This window comes from Syzygium oleosum, unplaced genomic scaffold (genome assembly GCF_021117445.2).
Source record: "Syzygium oleosum isolate NSW1041296 unplaced genomic scaffold, Sole_v2.1 Sole_v2.30, whole genome shotgun sequence".
NCBI classification, from domain to species: Eukaryota; Viridiplantae; Streptophyta; class Magnoliopsida; order Myrtales; family Myrtaceae; genus Syzygium; species Syzygium oleosum.
In genome coordinates this window covers 2,485,129-2,505,875 of record NW_026607514.1, presented here as the reverse complement: position 1 = coordinate 2,505,875, position 20,747 = coordinate 2,485,129, and positions in this window count along the sequence as shown.

Below are 20,747 nucleotides of genomic sequence, written 5' to 3'. Positions count from 1 at the left end.
TATAAATAGTACTTGACAACCAGAAAAAGTCCCCCTGCAAATACACATCAAAATGCTGTCTTTCAATTATCTTAATTTTCCAGTATTGCACCTTTAGTTTCCATAGTTGTAGTTGTTTACTTTCTAAGCCAGTAGCTTTGTAATGTTGCATCGATGAAATTCGAATGCCACCAGTGAGTAACTAGATGGATTTATCTGAATTGTTTATAAATATAAGTCGAATTTCGTTACTGTACGAAACTTGTGTTATTGATCAAGACAATCAAATTCTTTGTTCATGTTTAGATATCTCTTGTTCGGAATTAGTCACAAAACCAGGTCTCCTCTAATTAAAAACGGAAAAACGACTTTCGGTAAATTATATTTCGTTGCGGGAACATTTCCGGCTAAACAGTCTAATATGACGTAAAATTTTTCTACATCAGACACTTGCCAGATCTAATGGGCGTATGGGTCCAATTAGTTTGATTTTAGAGTGGAAGAGACTCGATTAGAAAAGTTATGCAAGTTGAAGAACTTGACTAAATAAATTAAAAGTTCAAAGATTTAATTGACAAAAAAATTATATGCAAGGTCAAGGATTAGAAGTAGACTTTACCTTTTTCATGACAATTATCAGCCTTGCAAGATAAGTTCTATTATTGGTCCATGGCTGTATTATTGGGGTTTGCCTCCATCATTGGGTCTTATAAGACAAGTTCCATTATTGGCTAACTAGTTAAGTCAACTTGTCTTCTTATTCCAAGAAGCTCTTGGGCGTGAATCACATGTCCTATCTCAAGAACACTCAATTATTGGGGTCTTTGCTAGTTCTAATGGCACATCTTCCTTTAAACACCAACTTTTCACTAAAGCTTGACTTAATAAGGAACTAAGGTAATTAGGGGTTTCAAGTGTCATAAACAATCGATCATCCCATTTGGAATCGAGGTTCGGTGTAAAAATATATTCAAGTATGATTGGACACAACCGAGTCAAAGACCAGGCCGAACGGCGCAAGGCCAAACCACCCGGAATGTCTTGGCACATGGCATGTTAGGTCAGGCCTGGCCGGGTGTACGGCCTGGCTGCACAAGCGCAGAGCCGGGCCGAATAGTTGGTGTGCCGGGCGCACGGCTAGGCTGCACAATTGAGGAGTCAAGCACACGGACATGATACACGAACGAGAGACCTATTGTTAGGCCGAACACATGCATTAGCTCATGGTCGAGCACAATTCATGGCCGGTGGCCAAGTCTGATCGGCACGAGACTAGGTCTAGGCTGGAACTGATGGGCATAAGGCCTGGTACGAGGGTCAGGCACACTGACTGGCACACGGCCGGGCACGGGGCCGGCTCGTGGCCTAACTGATGGGTTCACGGCTGGTCCATAGCCGTGCACATGGCCTAGCTTGCACAACCAGCACAAAGCCTGATCTATGACCAAGCCACAAGGCTCTTAACCTGGCACATGGCCTGTCCATGGTCTACCCAACTCAACGCAACAATCCATGGCTAATTCTCAACCAATCCATGTTCGAGCATCAATGATCCATGGTCGACCCTCAGTTGTCATGTAGCCGCGTGGAATCGAGTACCACGGAATCGATCCATGGACGCCCGTGACCAGTGCATGGTCAAGCGGCATCGCCCGCGATCGACACATGCCCGCACGGCATCGATTCATGGCCATTCGGGATTGTTCCACTGCTGACCCTTATGGTCGAATGGTCGATCCATGGTCGAATCACTTTAATCGACTTGAGTGACTAGGAAGTCATTTCATTGTCGATTCCTTGGCCGATCCATGGACGATCCTTCGATCAAACCATGACCGATCCTTTAAATACCTATTCCGACCATACCAGCCAATCTATGATCGACCCTCGAATCGATCCGCTCGTCAATTCCATGGCCATTTTCCTTTGGTCAACTCGGTCCAAATTGGAGACGTCACAAAAAGTTTCGGAGAAGGGGAGGTTATCCCATGTCATGACCAAGGCATACCATAGTCCTAGAAGGTCTTATAGTGGATTTACAGAGCGCCTACCAAAGGGTTTGCTGGCAGCAAAAGTCGTACCTAGGCTTGATGTACGGAGAGTTCAAACCTTGCTAGCTGAGCCAACTCATTTTGGCTTTCTCTCTAAATTTTTATCATAAAATGTAATAAGCTTCATCTTAATTTAGGATGTAAATTAGTGTCATCAATTTGTATCGCTTCATCATGAAGATTCCAAAGAACCTATGCAATCTGTCACGCCCCGAACCCCATCGAGCTCGCGACACCCCGCACCGGTCGATTAGTTGCGATGTCCCAGGAACATCGCCGACCCAACCCGAACATCAGAAACACATGCGGAAGCGAATATAAAACCCCTGACTATAAAGACGACGATGGGGTAGATCACCAAGACAATCAACAACAACGATCATTTCTATACAATGCCATTACACCAAGCATACAAACATCATATTACAAATAAACTTAACAGACGAGCATTCACAACCACCGATATAACACAAGGATCAGGTGGCTTGGTTAACTTAACTTCACTATAGGTCGACCCAACTATCAAAAGGGTTCTGGTCAGACCTACTCTACGCAACCCCTAAAATACCCTAGGGAAACTCAATGGTCACCCTCCTCCGCTCTGCTTCAGTGTCCTTTGGCTCGTGCCCCCGGAAGATCACTTGGACCACGATTCAGGAAATCGCCTGCAGCTCCACTGGGGCACCATGGTCAGCTCTTCATACTCCAAAAACGGGGAGGCAGGCTTCCTAGGTTTAAGGCTGGGGGTCTGAAAGTGATGGTTATATAACCATGAGACGAATCTCAATAAGTGCACAACCCCAAACCCCACATAGGCTCTCACGTACTGCCAGACGAAACACGCATAACACACAACGAGCAACCACACTAACAAACACATACGATCCTACCTGTGATCCATCATGCACGTTCCTGCAAGTTAGATAATAGTACAGCCCACATATCACAGTAATGCATCACAGCTGCACGTGCGCCTCGATTATAAGGCAAAACCCACTTGGGCATGTCCCATACCATGCCTAGCCGTTTTTACCCCATAATCGAGCACCACAATACGCGATACCAACCACACTCGCACACGAACTCACGCCATGCGCCAATTTTCACCATCCTCACACGTCAAGCCAAATCCAGCTCATTCCCAACTCTTCCACCACTACCGCGCCCGCGTAAAACGCATCAGGCCAACGGTCTTCTGACATCGTCAGGCATCGTCACCCCGTCGGGCCGGGCATCGTCACCTCGTCAGGAACGGCATTGTCCCGCGTAAACGAACACGCCTCAGGACGGATCCTACATTCTCACTTCCTTCTCTACCGCGCCCGCGTAAAACGCATCAGGCCAACGGTCTTCTGACCTCGTCAGGCATCGTCACCTCGTCAGGCCGGGCATCGTCACCTCGTCAGGGACGGCATCGTCTCGCGTAAATGAACACGCCTCAGGACGGAACTTTTCCAACCAATCCTACATTCCCATACCTTCGTTCCGCACATTCCACACATATTACACATACACCACGTCCACGCCCAATCTCACGCCACACATGCACACAGCCACACACCCACGATCTCACACTCCACACACACTTCGCAAATGCACATCCTCTTCACACGAGCGTACCACACAACCACACACTTAGCACGCGACCTCAATGTGCGATCACATCACCACACCTCACGGTCACACACATGGCACACACGGCCACACATATTCAACCCAAAACACATTTTCAAATCAGCCAATAATCATAAGCCACACGATCATTCAAACAAACCCATTCAATCCATATAACTACCAATCAATCACACCATTCAGCCAAGATTATTTCACATCACCTCAGCCCTATCCGAGCCTACCAAACCACACATTTTCCATCACCAAATCAGCCCACAACAACCAAGCTACCAGCCCTCATCTCAGCCCCAAAACAGCCACCTAAACTACCCGAACCAAGCCCTAAACATGTCTAACAATACCCGAGGTCCTAAGGAGGGTTTGGGGGAGTCACTTACCCTAGAAAGGCGTGACAAACGGGCTGATTGAGTGGCTGGAATGGCCGGATCAGAAGCAGCAGCCGAGCAGCAGCAGCAGCAGCGCTGGCGGCCAAGCAGGCGAGCGGCTGCACCACCGTGGACGGGTGGCTGGTGGGCGGCGATCGGGTGGCTGAGGGTGGCGATCTGGTCGTACAGGGCAGGGGAGGACGGCCAGGGGTGGCTGAGCTGAACGGACAGGCAACAGAGAGAGAAAGAAGGACCGACGAGCGGTAAGGCGCTACAGGAAGGGAGAAGCGGCGACGCGGACGGCTGGCTGGGCGGCGACCAGGTGGCCGGCCAAGGTGGTTTGCGTACAAGGGAGAGGAGGGAGAGAGAGAGAACGCCGGTTCAGTGGGGGGGGTGCGGAGAGAGAGAGTGAGAGAGTGAAAAATGAGAGAGAAAGAGAGAGAAAATGATATTTAAAGGGTACCCCAATAATTGCACTCCGGAAATTACCATTATACCCCTCTAACTACCCCTCCGATCCAATGGCCAAGATTTAATCTCATCCATATCCGACGGCCCACGTCTGTCCTTATCCAAAAAGTCAAAGGGCAAAAGAGTAATTGACCATAAAGGGAGAGGGGCATTCTTGTCCTCTTATTTTCGGCCATACTGGGTCATTCTCAGTCCCCCGACTTAATCCAGTCCTCAAAATTCGTTCGCGGTCCCAGGGGCAAAACGGTCATTTTTCCGGTCCCGGACCGAAATCCATTTTTTTTACAAAAATGGGTGGCCCCAAGGTTAGCCACACCAAAAACGCCATCGGCCGCTAAAAATTATCACTTTCAAAATTCTCAATTCCCGGGCCTGAATTCCAAGAAATGACTAGAATCGAACAATCGCGACTTTAGCTTATCTCTTGCTAACAGGTGGCTCACTGGAATTACGCGCTCTCGACCCGTGACCGACACTAAGTTAAATCACGTTTAAGTTTGCTCGAACCAAGGCGACCTCGATTGTCATATAATTGCGAGGGTCTGTCGCTAGTTCCCTTCGGACACGATCAATCAAATAGATCGGTCTCTGTTGGTCCAAAACATTCCCTCGTCAATCCTTATGGTCGAAGGTCGAACCAAGGTCGAGTTCTTAGGTCGTGCGAACTCAATCCCGTAATGGCCTTACCCCTAAGGTTAGCATCCCGTGAATGCGCGGTTCCGGGTGAGATCTCACTATAAGTGCATTGGCTAAATATTCATTCCATAAATCCCGGGAAAAGGATCGAAAATTCAGAATGTTACACAATCTACATTACTACGTGAATAATTACCGTGAAAATTTAATTTCCAAACTCAGGGAAAGATCGAAGATATTTATTCTAATGTACTTAATCCTTCAATCTCATCTACCGATTAAAAGAAAAGAAAAATAGCAATTTTATGTCCCGGTTATACTCTTTAAATTTTACACATCCATTAAATTACCTTTATTTAACTGTTGTATGATAGGTTTGCACTAAATACGACTATAAATGAAGTTCGTTCCCCAACTTATCATTAAATACAATGAAGGACTACGTCCTTGAATACAGCCATGGACCAATAATAGAACTTATCTTGCAAGGCTGATAATTGTGGAGTCTCGAGAGTGATTCACGCCCAAAGGGATTTCATGGGCTAGAAGACAAATTGACAACTTCCTTTGTAAGTTGTCTAATAATTGAACTTAGATACCAATAATGGACACAAAGCCAATAAGTGAGGTGTCTTGAGGAAGACACCAATAATTTGTGTCTTGGAGACCGAGACAATGATGTACACGCCCAAGCCAAAAGAGAGAGGGACCAAAGACATATCTTGAAGTCATCACGACGATCTTAGACTTAATGGCCTTCTTGACAACTTAGAGACCAAGTTAGGTAATAAATGGCCTTGAATGACTTAGTAGAGTATAATGACCCTAGAGTAGAGACTTGGAGGCCAAGTTTGGAAATGAATGACCTTAATTGAAAGCTTGAAGAAGAAGATTAATGATGGGCAAAGACTTTCAAGACCATCTTAATCATTGGTTTAGATTCTTGGCTTCTTCTTCATCATGACCATGGTAGGCCATACTATAAATGGCCATTGTCCCCACTTAATCGCCATTTTTCCTCATACCATCACCAACTCTCACGCCTCTTTCTCTCTCTCACCTACCCCACTTGGCCGACCACCATTTCTCCCTCACGCCACCTTCTTGGTCCCCACTAGATCTTGCTTTTGTCTAGTAGAGTAAGTAGATTCCCTAATCTCGGGATAGGATGTTGGGATACGTTGTTAACTTGTGTATTTACCCGAGCCTTGATAGGGACTTGCTCGTTGTTGTTTGTGTCCTTTGGTTGTTTTTGCAAGACATAGTCATGAGTCAAGCATGACTCGATCGCGAAAGAGGGAACGTATGTCTTGTATGCACGTTATGGCGTATGAATCAAGACTTGCTTGGTAAAGATTCGATATTGAGGCGTATCGAATCCGAGCTAAGTATGGTTTGTTCATCGCTTGGCGTGACGGATCAAGTCACGGACCCTGGACCGTGATCAACATATATGAAGGTTTAGGCTCATTGTCCATGAATCACGTGCACTCACGCCTTTAGGCAATCTTGTTTGCATGGACTACTAAAGAAAGATAAGAAACCGGTTTGTTTGATGCTTGTGACGCATGGACACACGAGGGACTAAAGCTATCTACGATGGATTTCGAGACGTTGCCTGATGGATTTCGGATTCTTGGTGAATTTCGGATGCCCGATGGATTTTGGAAGAATCGATGGATTTCGGTTAAGAATAAATGAATCCCGTGTGTTTGTTCTTGATTACATCACTTAAGTACCATGCTTGATGTTCTCTTGTTTGATGCGAGTGCCATGAATAGCACATAGGCAAGGTGAGATGGATCTTTGCTATTGATCTGCCATCGACACCGCGGCGGTAAGGTTAGACGCATGTTCGACAACGATTGTTTCCTCCTAACTTGACATTAGTGAATTTACTTATTGAATGGCAAAAGTACACCAGAAGTGCCATAACTTGTGTACGACGATCACTTTGGTGCCATAACTTTTTTTCGGATCACTTTGATGTCAAGTCGAAGGAAAAGAGATCACTTTAGTGCCAATTTGGCCGAAAATCCGACGTGGCATTTTTTATTAATTTTTGACGCCGATGTGGCTCGCCGAAGGCTTAGTCAGCGTGTACAGTCAGCATTTTTTTTATTTTAAATAATTTTTTCCAGCGTGTACAGTCAGCATTTTTAATTTTAAATATTTTTTTTCCTTTTTTTTTTTTCTCTTCTTTCCTTTTTCTTTTTTTTCTTTTCTCCCCTCGCCGGCCGGTTGCCGATGGCCGGCCGGCCACCGGTGAAGCCCGGGAAGGGCTGGACGAGGGCGGCCTTGCCCATGGCCGGCGAGGCCGCCCCTCGTCGGATCTGGCGTCGGGCGACCCTCGCCGGCGTCGGGCAAGGGTCGCCCACGCTCGACTCAGGCAAGGGCGACCCTCGCCCGCCCAGGCGAGGGCTTCCCTCGTCGGCGTCGGGCGAGGGTAGCCCACGCCCGACTCAGGTGAGGGCAACCCTCGCCCGCCCAGGCGAGGGCTTCCCTCGCCCGACGTCGGCGAGGGTCGTCCTCGCCGAGCGTGGGCGACCCTCGCCCGCCCAGGCGAGGGCTTCCCTCGCCCAACGCCGGCGAGGGTCGCCTTCGCCGGGCGTGGGCGACCCTCGCCTGCTCAGGCGAGGGCTTCCCTTGCCCGCTCAGGCGAGGGTCGCCCTCGCCAACGTCGGGCGAGGGAAGCCCTCGCCTGGGCGGGCGAGGGTTGCCAGATCCGGTGAGGGCGACCCTCGCCGGCGTCGGGCGAGGGAATCCCTCGCCTGGGCGGGCGAGGGCTTCCTCGCTCGACGCAGGCGAGGGTCACCCGATGCCGGCAAGGGTCGCCCGACGCGGGCGAGGGATTCCTTCGCCCGATGCCGGCGAGGGGCCGCCTCGCCTGTCGCCGGCGAGGCCGCCCCTCGCCGGTCATGGGCAAGGCCGCCCTTGCCCAGCCCTTCCCGGGCTTCGCCGGTGGCCAGCCGGCCATCGGCCAGCGATGGGAGAAAAGAAAAGAAAAGAAAAAGAAAAGAAGAGGAAAAAAAAAGGAAAAAAATATTTAAAATTAAAAATGCTGACTCTACACGCTGGAAAAATTTATTTAAAATAAAAAATGGTGACTGTACACGCTGACTCAGCCTCCAGCAAGCCACGTCGGCGTAAAAAATTAATAAAAAATGCCACGTCGGATTTCTGGACAAATTGGCACTAAAGTGATTTCTTTTCCTCCGACTTGGCACCAAAGTGATCCGAAAAAAAGTTATGGCACTAAAGTGATCGCCGTACACAAGTTATGGCACTTCTGGTGTACTTTTGCCCTTATTGAATTCTTAATTCACTCCCCATATTTTTCCTCAGACTTGTAGGATGGCGTCTCCGCCTGTGCGTTTTGTTACCCTCGTGGAGCTTATAGTGGACGTTATGGACGCCATAGATGCAGAGGAGGGTAGAGCCTATCGAAAAGTGATTTCTCAAGTCATGGTCGATGAGGGACTTGACAGCTCCGTCCCTCATAGGTACAAAGCTTGGTATATGTGGATGAAAGGTGGATTATTCGGACCCCTCCGTAGGTTCAATGGCCCTTTTGGTGGTGTCAACGGACCGGCACTCGGGAACGCCGTAAACGGAGCATAGGCGACGGATTCGACTCGGGAGGCACCAAGGGCGTTTTGAGGAGAAGCTTTTTGGGAGAACCTTTTTGGAGGGAACCATGGTAGCGGTGATACGGTAACCCGACCGTGTATGTTATAGTGGATATACGTATGTGAATTGGCTCGTAAGAAGAAAGGGCATGTAAAAAAATGTTTGGCTTGTAATATATGCCATCATGTAAATATAAGGTTTGCTCATGATGCTTGTCTTAACCCCGTTGTTTGTTTGATCTTGTTGTGATTGTCCCGAGCTTATATTTTTTATTGTTCATAACGATAAGATAAAATTGAACGGGACGTCGCAAAGTGAGCCCACGGGTCACGGTTTTGGCCGAGACGTGACAGTGGTGTGGTTGCGTGGTGTTTTTGGTATCAGAGCAGGTTCCCCTCCAGTAAGTGTGCAGTTCGAAAATTGAACCAAGCAAAGACTGGTGATCTAAAAATAACCCGGTCCGATGAGGGTGGGGAGTGGTTGCCAGGTCATAACCTGATCAAGGAGCAGCTCTTGGCGAGGAAGCGATCGCCAGGGCAAGAGGCCTGATCAAGGTGTAGCTTCCAACAAGAGTGGTCGCCGAGGTGAATGGCCTAAACAAGGTGCGGCTCTTGGCAGGCTTCTAGGATGGCGAGGGAAAGAGGAACAAACCGAACTATATACTGAACGAGGGAGAACGGTTATGAAATTAGAACGGGAATTATTATCTGGAGTGATAAGGTATGTTAGGAGTCTTGGGATAGCTAGCCAGGAAAAGCGCAGCGCATGTGAACGTCTGATTGTTTACTCCTGAAGTTAGATTGAAGTCGCTAACCTTTTTCTGTACCTTGTAGAAAAGCTTCCTTAAGATCCCTATAGCTGCAACATGAGTTCTTAGGGCCAGACCACAACCTCGAAGGGGAAGTCGAAGCAAGACCCTCGAATAGATGGAATTCTGCAGGCTCTCACGACCATTGGAGATTTAATGGGGTAGCAGGTTCAGCAACGAATGATCAATGCTACTAAAAATGCTTCAACAAACGGAAATGGAAATGGAAATGGTGACTATACGATGCATGGGTTGGTTGAACGATTTCTCAAGTTATGGCCCCCAAGATTTGTCGGGACGGGAGATCCCGAAGAAGCTGAATCATGGATCGACGAACTATAGAAGATATTCGCACTTCTAAGGTGCTTCGATGAAGAAAAGGTGACATTGGCAGTATACTAGTTACAGGGTAATGCCAGTCATTGCTGGAAAGCAACAAAGGAAATCGTGTTTCCAGAAAGTGCTGCTGTAACTTGGAATGCTTTTGTCGAAGCATTCAATGGAAAATATTTTTCTGAGTGTGCTCGTGACAGACGGATGAAGGAATTTCTGTAGCTCCGACAAAACAATATGACAGTAGATCAATATGAGGCGAAGTTTGCCCAATTATCAAGGTATGCCCCCAAACTGATTGAAAATCCGGTGGATAGGGCGAAAAGATTCCGTGACGGCTTGAAGCCTGATATCCGGAGTCAATTGGTGCCGTTAAATATTAAAGATTACAACGAACTGTATAAACGAGCCCAATTGATAGAGAAGGATTTGCTGGAGCGGGCAACTCTAGCAAGATCTTACTATCCAGCCTCTTGGACTAACCAACATCTAGGCATGAGACCGATGTCGGGAGGAAGGCGTTCCTAACCACCCAACAAGAAGAACAACCACTAGAAGACAACTGTCGTCTCTGACGACATCTGTCAATTTTGCAGAAGATGGCATGGAAATGCTCTGTGCCCAATCTGCACGGGAGCATGTTTCAGGTGTGGTCAGTAAGGCCATATGATAAGAGATTGTCCATAAAGGCAACAAGGAATGTAGTCGCAGTAATTGTCTGTGGCATTACGAAATGGAGTGCAGCCTCGTAATAATAACAACAATGTCAATCGTCCCCTAGCACAAGGAAGAGTATATGTGATCACTCAAGAAGACGCTGAAAATTCCCAGACCATTATCACAGGTACGGTCTTTCTCAACAATCGTGCTGCGTATGTATTATTTGATATGAGAGCTACTCATTCTTTTGTGTCTAAGCAATTTGTGTGATTGGTGGGATTAGAAACGAAGCCCTTAGAAAATATGCTTAGTGTTTCCACCCCAATAAAGGATGAAGTGCAAACCACCCTAGAATGCCAAGGCTGTAAAATTGTCGTAGGTGGACCGGAGGAAACCATAGATTTAGCTGTGTTGGCTATGTATGATTTTGATATCATTATAGGATTGGATTGGCTTAGTAAACAATGGGCCAATGTAGACTGCTATAGTAAAGTAATCCAATTTAGTCCACCCAACCGTCCCTGTTATAAGTTCGTGGAAAATGAAGGAGGATCTTTCACTCCTCTGATTTCTATACTGGAAGCATTCCAACTTTTGGAAAAAGGTTGTCAAGGGTATTTGGCAACGGTGGAAAGTAAGTCGGGAGAGGAAGGACCAAAGCTAAAAGATATCTCTGTTGTACAAGAGATTCCTGATGTTTTTCCAAAGGAATTACTAGGACTACCTCCAGAGAGGGAAGTAGAATTTGCTATTGAATTAGACCCTGGAATGGAGCTTATCTCTAAAGCTCCCTACAAGATGGCTTTAATTAAATTAAAGGAGTTGAAGATGCAGCTGCAAGAATTACTTGATAAAGGATTCATCTGCCCTAGTGCATCACTATGGGGTGCACCAATCTTGTTCATGAAGAAGAAAGACGGGTCGCTACGTCTTTGTATCGACTATCGGCAATTAAATAGGGTTACTATTAAAAATAAGCATCACTACCGAGAATCGACGATTTATTTAATCAACTCCAAGGAGCGTTCGTGTTTTCCAAGATCAACTTGAGATCGGGATATCATCAACTAAAGATTAAGAAGGAAGATATTCTGAAAACGGCGTTCATGACTCGATATGGCCATTATGAGTTCACAGTAATGCTATTCGGTCTAACTAATGCATGAGCTACTTTTATGGACCTGATGAATCGAGTATTCAAGCCGTACTTGGATCGTTTCGTCATAGTATTTATTGACAAGATCCTGGTATATTCGAAGAATTCGACTGAGCATGGATAACACTTAAGACTGGTACTCCAGACACTCAGAGAACACGCACTTTATGCCAAATTTAGCAAGTGCGAGTTCTGGCTTTCTTGTGTGGTATTTTTTGGCCACGTGCTATCTGGCGAAGGAATATCAGTAGATCCATCCAAGGTCGAAGCAGTAATAAATTGGCCAAGGCCAACGACAGTAACCGAGGTACGAAGTTTCTTAGGCCTGGCTGGATATTATAAGAGATTTGTGGAGCGATTTTCTAGTATCACTACTCCCCTGACGTGATTATTAAAGAAAGAAGTGAAGTTCGAGCGGACGGACAAGTACGAGCGGACGGACAAGTGCGAGCAGAGTTTCCAAGAATTAAAATGGAGACTAACCACTACGCCTGTCCTAACCATACTAAGGTGACCAAGAGGTTTTGAAATGTACAGCGATACCTCTTATAAATGGCTAGGCTGTGTATTGATGCAGCACGGCAAAGTGGTAGCTTATGTGTCAAGACAACTAAGGCCGTACGAGCAATTATCCAACTCACGATTTGGAACTTGCTGCGATCGTTTTTGCCTTAAAGATTTGGAGGCATTACTTATATGGAGAGAAGTTCGCCATTTATACGGACCACTAGAGTCTCAAGTATTTATTTTCCCAGAAGGAGCTGAACAAGAGACAAAAACGCTGGATGAAACTTCTCAAAGACTACGATTATGATATATTGTACTATCCTGGCAAAGCAAATAAGGTCGCAAATGCTCTTAGTCGAAAGTCTGCCATTGCGCAACTAATGGTCAAGGAATGGATTCTTCTCGAAGAAGCTGATGACTTGGATTTCAAACTTGAAGTTGGACGTTTTCATAGTTTACTAGCTGCTCTTCGAATTGAATCAGAAGTATTATCAAAGGTCAAGACACTGTAGCAAATAGACCCGGAAATCCAGAAGATCCGAAAGGAGGCCTTTGAAAAGAAAAGGCCTAATTTTCATGCAACTGAAGATGAAGTATTGAAGTTCAATGGGCGTCTGTCTATGCATGCCCAACGATGAACAACTTAAGGAAGAAATCCTTACAGAAGCTCACATGAGTAATTACAGCATTCATCCTGGCAGCACCAAGATGTACCAGAATCTACGACAACATTTCTGGTGGAATGGTATGAAGAGGGATATCGCCAAACATGTCGCAAGGTGCCTGACGTGTTAACAGATAAAAGCACAACATTGCAAGCCCGAATGATTATTACAACCATTTGAAGTTCTAAAGTGGAAATGAGAACACATTATAATGGACTTTGTCCTGGGATTGCCGAGAAGCCAAAGAGAAAATGATTCTATCTGGGTAATAGTTGATAGGTTGACAAAGTCAGCCCATTTCCTCGCAGTATGAAAAGATTTCTCATTGGAAGAATATGCGGAACCGTATGTTTGACAAATAGTGCGACTACATGGAGTTCCAGTGACGATCACATCGGATCAAGATCCCAAATTCATAGTCACATTCTAGCGAAGTCTTCAAACCACCATGGGAGCGAAACTCCAATCCGCAGACGGATGGCTAAACAAAAAGAACCATCCAAATGCTCGAATACATGTTACGAGCTTGTGTCATCGACTTCAGAGGAAGTTGGGACGAGCACTTACATCTCGTCAAATTTGCATACAACAACAGTTATCAATAGAGCATTGGTATGGCACCATTCGAAGCATTATACGGTCGAGCTTGCAGGACTCCAGTGTGTTAGAATGAGGTCGGGGCAAAGGTCACTGGTTTAGAGCTAGTACAACTCACAATGGATGTTGTACAAGTTATTAGGGATAGGCTTAGAACTGCCCAAAGCTGACAGAAAAGTTATGCTGATAGACATTGGAAGCCTCTAGAATTTCAGGTAGGCGACCATGTCTTCCTTAAAGTATCGCCCATGAGGGTGTGTCGCCCTTTGGAAGGAAAGGAAAGCTAATACCCAGGTACGTCGGACAATTTGAAATTTTAGAAAAAATAGGGAGTTTGGCCTATCGGTTGGCGTTGCCATTGAAACTTGCTCAGGTACATGATGTGTTCCATGTATCGATGTTGAGAAAGTATGAGCCCGATTCGGCACATGTGCTAAATTTCGATAAGGTCGAATTGGACAATAGAGTGTCTTATACAGAAGAGCCGGTGCGGATCATGGACCGAAAAGAGCAAGTGTTGAGAAATAAAACCATTCCTGTAGTAAAGGTCCTATGGTGTCACCATGGAACGGAAGAAGCGATGTGGGAAAGTGAGGAATTAATGAAGCGTCAGTATCCATACTTATTTGAGGAATCATGTATGTGTTTAAATTTCGAGGACGAAATTTTATTAGGGGGAGAAAAATGTGACATCCCCAATTTAGACAGAGTCGACCAAAGAAAAATGGCCATGGAATTGGTGAGCGGATCGATCTGAGGGTCGGTTATAGATTGACTGGTATGGTCGGAACGGGTATTTAAAGGATCGGTCATGATTCGATCGAAGAATCGTCCATGAATCGGCCAAGGAATCGACAATGAAATGACTTTCCAATCATGCAAGTCGATTAGAGTGATTCGACCATGGATCGACCATTCGACCATAAGGGTCGGCAGTGGAACAATCTTGGATGGCCATAGATCGATGCCGTGCGGGCATGTATTGGTCGCGGGTGATTTCGCTTGACTATGCACTGGTCACGAGCGTCCATGGACCGATTTTATGGTACTCGATTCCATGCGGTTACATGACAACTGAGGGTCAACCATGGATTGTTGATGCTCGAACATGGACTAGTCGTGATTCGATCATGGATCGTTGCGTTGAGTTGGGTAAGCTATGGATAGGCCATGTGCCAGGCCAAGAGCCTTGTGGCTTGGTCACGGATCAGGCTTTGTGCCGGTCGTGCAAGCCAGGCCTTGTGCCCGGCCATAGACCAGTTGTAAGCTCGTCCGTCAGGTCATAAGCCTGCCTCGTGCTCGGCCGTGTGCCAGTCAGTGTGCCTGACCCTTGTACCAAGCCTTATGCCCATCAGTTCAGGCTCAGACCTAGTCCCGTGCCAATCAGACTTGGCCACGGGCCATGCATTGTGCCCGGCCGTGAGCCAATGCGTGTGTTCGGCCCAAGAACCAGTCCCTCGTTCGTGTATCCCGTCTGTGTGCTCGGCTCCTCGCTCGTGCAGCCCAGCCGTGTGCCCGGCACACCAACCGTTCGGCCCGGCTCTGTGTCCATGCAGCCAGGCCGTGTGCCAGGCCTTACACCTGGTCAGGCTCGATCGAACATGCCACGTGCCAAGACATTCCGGGTGGTTTGGCCTTGCGCCGTTCAGCTTGGTCTTTGACTCGGTTGTGTCCAATCATACTTAGACATATTTTTACATCAAACCTCGATTCCAAATGGAATGGTCGATTGTTTATGGCACTTAAAACCCTTAATTACCTTAGTTCTTCATTACGTCAAGTTTTAGTGAAAATTTGGTGTTCAAAGGAATATGTGCCATTAGGACTAGCAAAGACCCCAATAATTGAGTGTTCTTGAGATAGGACATGTGATTCACACCCAAGAGCTTCTTGGAATAAGAAGACAAGTTGACTTGACTAGTTAGCCAATAATGGAACTTGTCTTACAAGAACCAATGATGGAGGGCAACCCCAATAATAGAGCCATAGACCAATAATATAACTTATCTTGCAAGACCAATAATTGTGGAGTCTCGAGAGTGATTCACGTCCAAAGAGATTTCATGGGCTAGAAGACAAATTGACAACTTCCTTTGTAAGTTGTCTAATAATTGAACTTAGACACCAATAATGGACATAAAGCCAGTAAGTGGGGTGTCTTGAGGAAGACACCAATAATTTGTGTCTTGGAGACCAAGACAATGATGTACATGCCCAAGCCAAAAGAGAGAGGGACCAAAGACATATCTTGAAGTCATCACGACGATCTTAGACTTAATGGCCTTCTTGACAACTTAGAAACCAAGTTAGGCAATGAATGGCCTTAAATGACTTAGTAGGGTATAATGACCCTAGAGTAGAGACTTGGAGGCCAAGTTTGGAAATGAATGGCCTTAATTGAAAGTTTGAAGAAGAAGATTAATGATGGGCAAAGACTTTCTAGATCATCTTAATCATTGGTTTAGATTCTTGGCTTCTTCTTCATTATGACCATGGTTGGCCATATTATAAATAGCCATTGTCCCCACTTAGTCTCCTTTTTTCCTCACATCATCACAAACTCTCATGCCTCTCTGTCTCTCACACCTACTCCACCTGGCTGACCACCATCTCTCCCTCACGCCACCTTCTTGGTCCCCACTAGATCTTGCTTTTGTCTAGTAGAGTAAGTAGATTCCCTAATCTCGGGATATGATGTTAGGATACGTTGTTAACTTGTGTCTTTACCCGAGCCTTGATAGGGACTTGCTGGTTATTGTTTGTGTACTTTGGTTGTTTTTGCAAGACATAGTCATGAGTCAAGCATGACTTGGTCGCGAAAGAGGGAACGTATGTCTTATACGCACGTTATGGCGTATGAATCAAGACTTGCTTGATAAATGTTCGATATTGAGGTGTATCGAATCCGGGCTAAGTATGATTTGTTCAACGCTTGGCGTGACGGATCAAGTCACGGACCCTGGACTGTGATCGACATATTTGAAGGTTTATGCTCATTGTCCATGAATCATGTGCACTCACGCCTTTGGGCAATTTTGTTTGCATGGACTACTAAAGAAATATAAGAAATCGGTTCGTTTGATGCTTGTGACGCATGGACACACGAGGGACTAAAGCTGTCTGCGATGGATTTCGAGATGTTACCCGATGGATTTCGGATGCCCGATGAATTTCGGATGAACCAAGCCGTCTGCGATGGATTTCGAGACATTACCCGATGGATTTCGGATGCCTGATGAATTTTGGATGAACTAATGGATTTCGGTTAAGAATTAATGAATCCCGTGTATTTGTTCTTGATTGCATCGCTTAAGTACCATGCTTGATGTTCTCTTGTTTGATGCGAGTGCCATGAATAGCACATAGGCAAGGTGAGATGCATCTTTGCTATTGATCTGCCATCGACACCGGGGCGGTAAGGTTGGACGCATGTTTGACGACGATTGTTTCCTCCTAACTTGACATTAGTGGATTTACTTATTGAGTCCTTGACTCAGTACCCATGTTTTTTCTCAGACTTGTAGGATGGCGTCTCCGCCTGTGCGTTTCGGTACCCCCATGGAGCTTATAGTGGATGTTATGAACGCCATAGATGCGGAGGAGGGTAGAGCCTATTGAAAAATGATTTCTCAAGTCATGGTCGATGAGGGACTTGATAGCCCCGTCCCTCATAGGTACGAAGCTTGGTATATGTGGATGGAAGGCGGATTGTTCGGACCCCTCCGCGGGTTCAATGGCCCTTTTGGTGGTGCCAATGGACCGGCACCCAGGAACACCGCAAACAGAGCATAGGTGACGGATCCGACTCGGGAGGGATTGAGCGCGTTTTGAGAAGAAGCTTTTTGGGAGAACCTTTTTGGAGGGAACCACGGTAGCGGTGATAAGGTAACCCGACCGTGTATGTTATAGCAGATATATGTATGTGAATTGGCCCGTAAGAAGAAAGGGCATGTAAAAAAATGTTTGGCTTGTAATATATGCCATCATGTAAATATAAAGTTTGCTCATGATGCTTGTCTTAACCCCGTTATTTGTTTGATCTTGTTGTGATTGTCCCGAGTTTATGCTTTTGTTTATTCGTAACGATAAGATAAAATTGAACGGGACGTCGTAAAGTGAGCCCACGGGTCACGGTCTTGGCCGGGATGTGACACTTTTTCATATTAAAAAACAATAGATTAAAAAGAATATCCACTATAACACCTTCTAAGATTGTGGTATGCCTTGACCTTGGCATGTGATAAGCTCCCCTATTCCTAAACTTTTTCATACAAAAAAAAAATAGATTAAAAAGAAATATGGCCCTACAGTTTAAACGCTTTACTTTGAATTTGCTTTAATGAAGCATTTTTTCATTTAATTCTAGTGTTAATTTGCTGTATCTATTAACACAAATTGGTTTTGTTTTCTGGTTTTTCATATTAAGTTGCAGTGCTTTGAATCTATGATATTATCTTCAATCTAGCTTTTTCAATGTTAATGATAAACTAGTCACTTTGCTTGCTTTTAGCATTCCATTTATAGGAGATCCGATTAAAGAGAAAAAGATGACATTTGTACAATGTCATTAGTTTATAATTTTGTTAGAAGAATATCATACTTTTAGAAGTCCTATAATTAATTTTAGCCCGAAAAAAAAATTATAATGTTAAGTTTCCTAAGCACGTAAATTTTTAATAATAATTTATTTTTTATCGCCACGCATAGCATTTAATTTTAGGTCGGTGATATTTATTTGTCATTTTAAGAATTTTATTTTAAGAAAGTAGAGTATCTTAGGATGCATTTCCATGCACATCATATTTTATTCACATGGTCATCATATGTTAGATTAATCTTTTTTTTTCACTTATAATATTTAGTTTCTTCTTTTATTCTTATTTTCTGCCTCTTTTCGACTATTTAGTATATTCACTGTTTCGCATTCATTGTTTAAATACGGTAAGTTTTTGAGTGTTTGATTGATTACCACAAATTCTTGGACCTGGAGACATATGTTGAGAAATAAAAATCAACCAAAATTGCATGTGTTTTTTTTTTGTAAGGTAACCAAAATTGCATGTTAAGGCTTTCTTTAAAAGAGAAAAAGTACTAATACATGGGTGTTAGATCAATCTAGCGTAAACAAATCTAACACCCAAATTCAGCTAATTGGTACGGTAGTGGCTTCTCTAAGACAATAATGAATAAATTAGAGAAAGCAAGTTGAAATTGGTAATACTTAAGAGAGTTCATGTGAAATGTAAGTACCACCTCGACATACATGAGGTATCCGAAGAGTGAAGCGATCAAAATATTGCATAATATATCGGAAGAACTCAATCTCCTGTTGTAATCCTCATGTCTTTCAATGTATATACTGTGAATTAGTACCAAGTTTTTGATTATTTGCGATAGTGACTAGAATTGAGACTATCTTAAAGAAGAGGAAAATTATACTGGAAACATTTGAAGGCCCACAACCCACCAATCTTCTTGTATGGTCCATCTCGAAATGGTCCTTCGGTTTATCAGTCGTGAGGTGTCCGAGCCAGTTTTTCTTTGCGTTCATCAACAGGTTCATCTCGGCGCACTCCCCGATAATGATATGGTGTATTCAGGATTTTACTGTCGAAGTACTCCCTCCAAAACTTGAACCCAAGACTATAAAGAAAGGAGCAAACTCTTTTGCCATCTTAGTAATACCTTGTCGGTGATAGCTAAAGGTTTAAATGTTGGTAATTGTGTTATAGTTGCCTTAACTTCCATCAAAAGACCAGGTGATCTCTGTGGCAAAAAAGAAGGATTCAGCCATCCATGGATAAGAAGTGCACGATGAATGCTATGTTCCATAGATCTAACATGTTATTTATTTGCTCTTGAAAGTGATTGTTAATCATGCTTTTCTGAAATGCCGTGGTTAGAGTACATACAAGCTAAACACGAATTTTTGATTGAATAGTTCTGTATTTTACCTTATTTGTTCTTACCATTTTCTCGAATTGTGTAAACTATGCTATAAAATAAAACTACGCATATAGGAATTCGCAAATTAGACCTGTAAGTTTTTGTCAACGTGGAAAAATAGATTGAGATGAAAATATTTTTAATTCATGAGAAGAGATAACAAGTTAAGAAGGTTACTAATAACTTTTCCGTCATCAACGAAAAAATTATAAACATGTAGATTGACAAATTGATGGGCTATGGACCACAGCAGAAGCAAGTTGTTAAATATGATTTCATAATTATTCTTTCAATTTCCTGCATATCGCGGGAGCTATAAAGCTAGTGAAACTAATAAATATCTATCAAACTATTTGCGTAACTAGACAATTTTTACATTTTACTATTTCGAGTTATTTGGAAAATATTGCTTGGATTTTCTTTTGAGTGTCTTTTACCATGAATTTCCTTGAAGCTTGGGCTTCCCACGTCAAAGTTGCTTCCCAATGTATTTTTAAATTACATTTTACGAAATACTATTTGCATTTTGAGAAATTCTTTTCACCTAAAATCCTTTGCATTTTTCCAAAGGTTTTCCCTTGAACCGAACCAAACGCATTCTTAGTTGGAGATGATGGGGTCAATTATAGTGGACTTTAAGCTTCAAAAAATTATAACAAAGTTCTAGACCAGAAGCACGAGGTACAATGTTTTTTTTTTCGTATTTGCCAAATATAAATGGACAACAATCCCAAATAATGTATAGACACACTATAGTTCAAAAAATGAATAAATACATGTATCAAAATATGCCTATGCAAAGTGTCGGCCCCGTAATATATTTATTGTCGAAATTTTTTTTTTGGTCTGTTCTACGCTAAATTTCAGCTAATTCTCAGACTTTTGCCCTACCTCTTGTAGGGCGTGGGAGTCGAAACTCACATCTGAAACTATACATCCCCACCCCTAATCCTCCCGAGAAGGTGGGGAATCAAACTCCCCACCTCCCCCTTCTCAAGTAGGAAGGATGGTCACTGGGACAAACCCCGGTGGTTTATTGCCGAAGTTGAGAGGATGTTTAATTATGCGCTCATCCCGAGACACTTAACTTTATCTCTGTGATAGGTGCGTGGCTTCATAATTGTGTTACATGGTCCGTGTTCAACCAATTAGCATTAGTTTTGTGATTTGTCATTCTCAAACTTCTGTTACTTATTAAAATTTCAATTTAAAGATGGATAAAGAGAAAGCATCTTGAAAAGTATTCTTAAATGTAGTCAACCGATAAATAGATAAATATAAATTATCTTGAAATAAAATTTTATTACT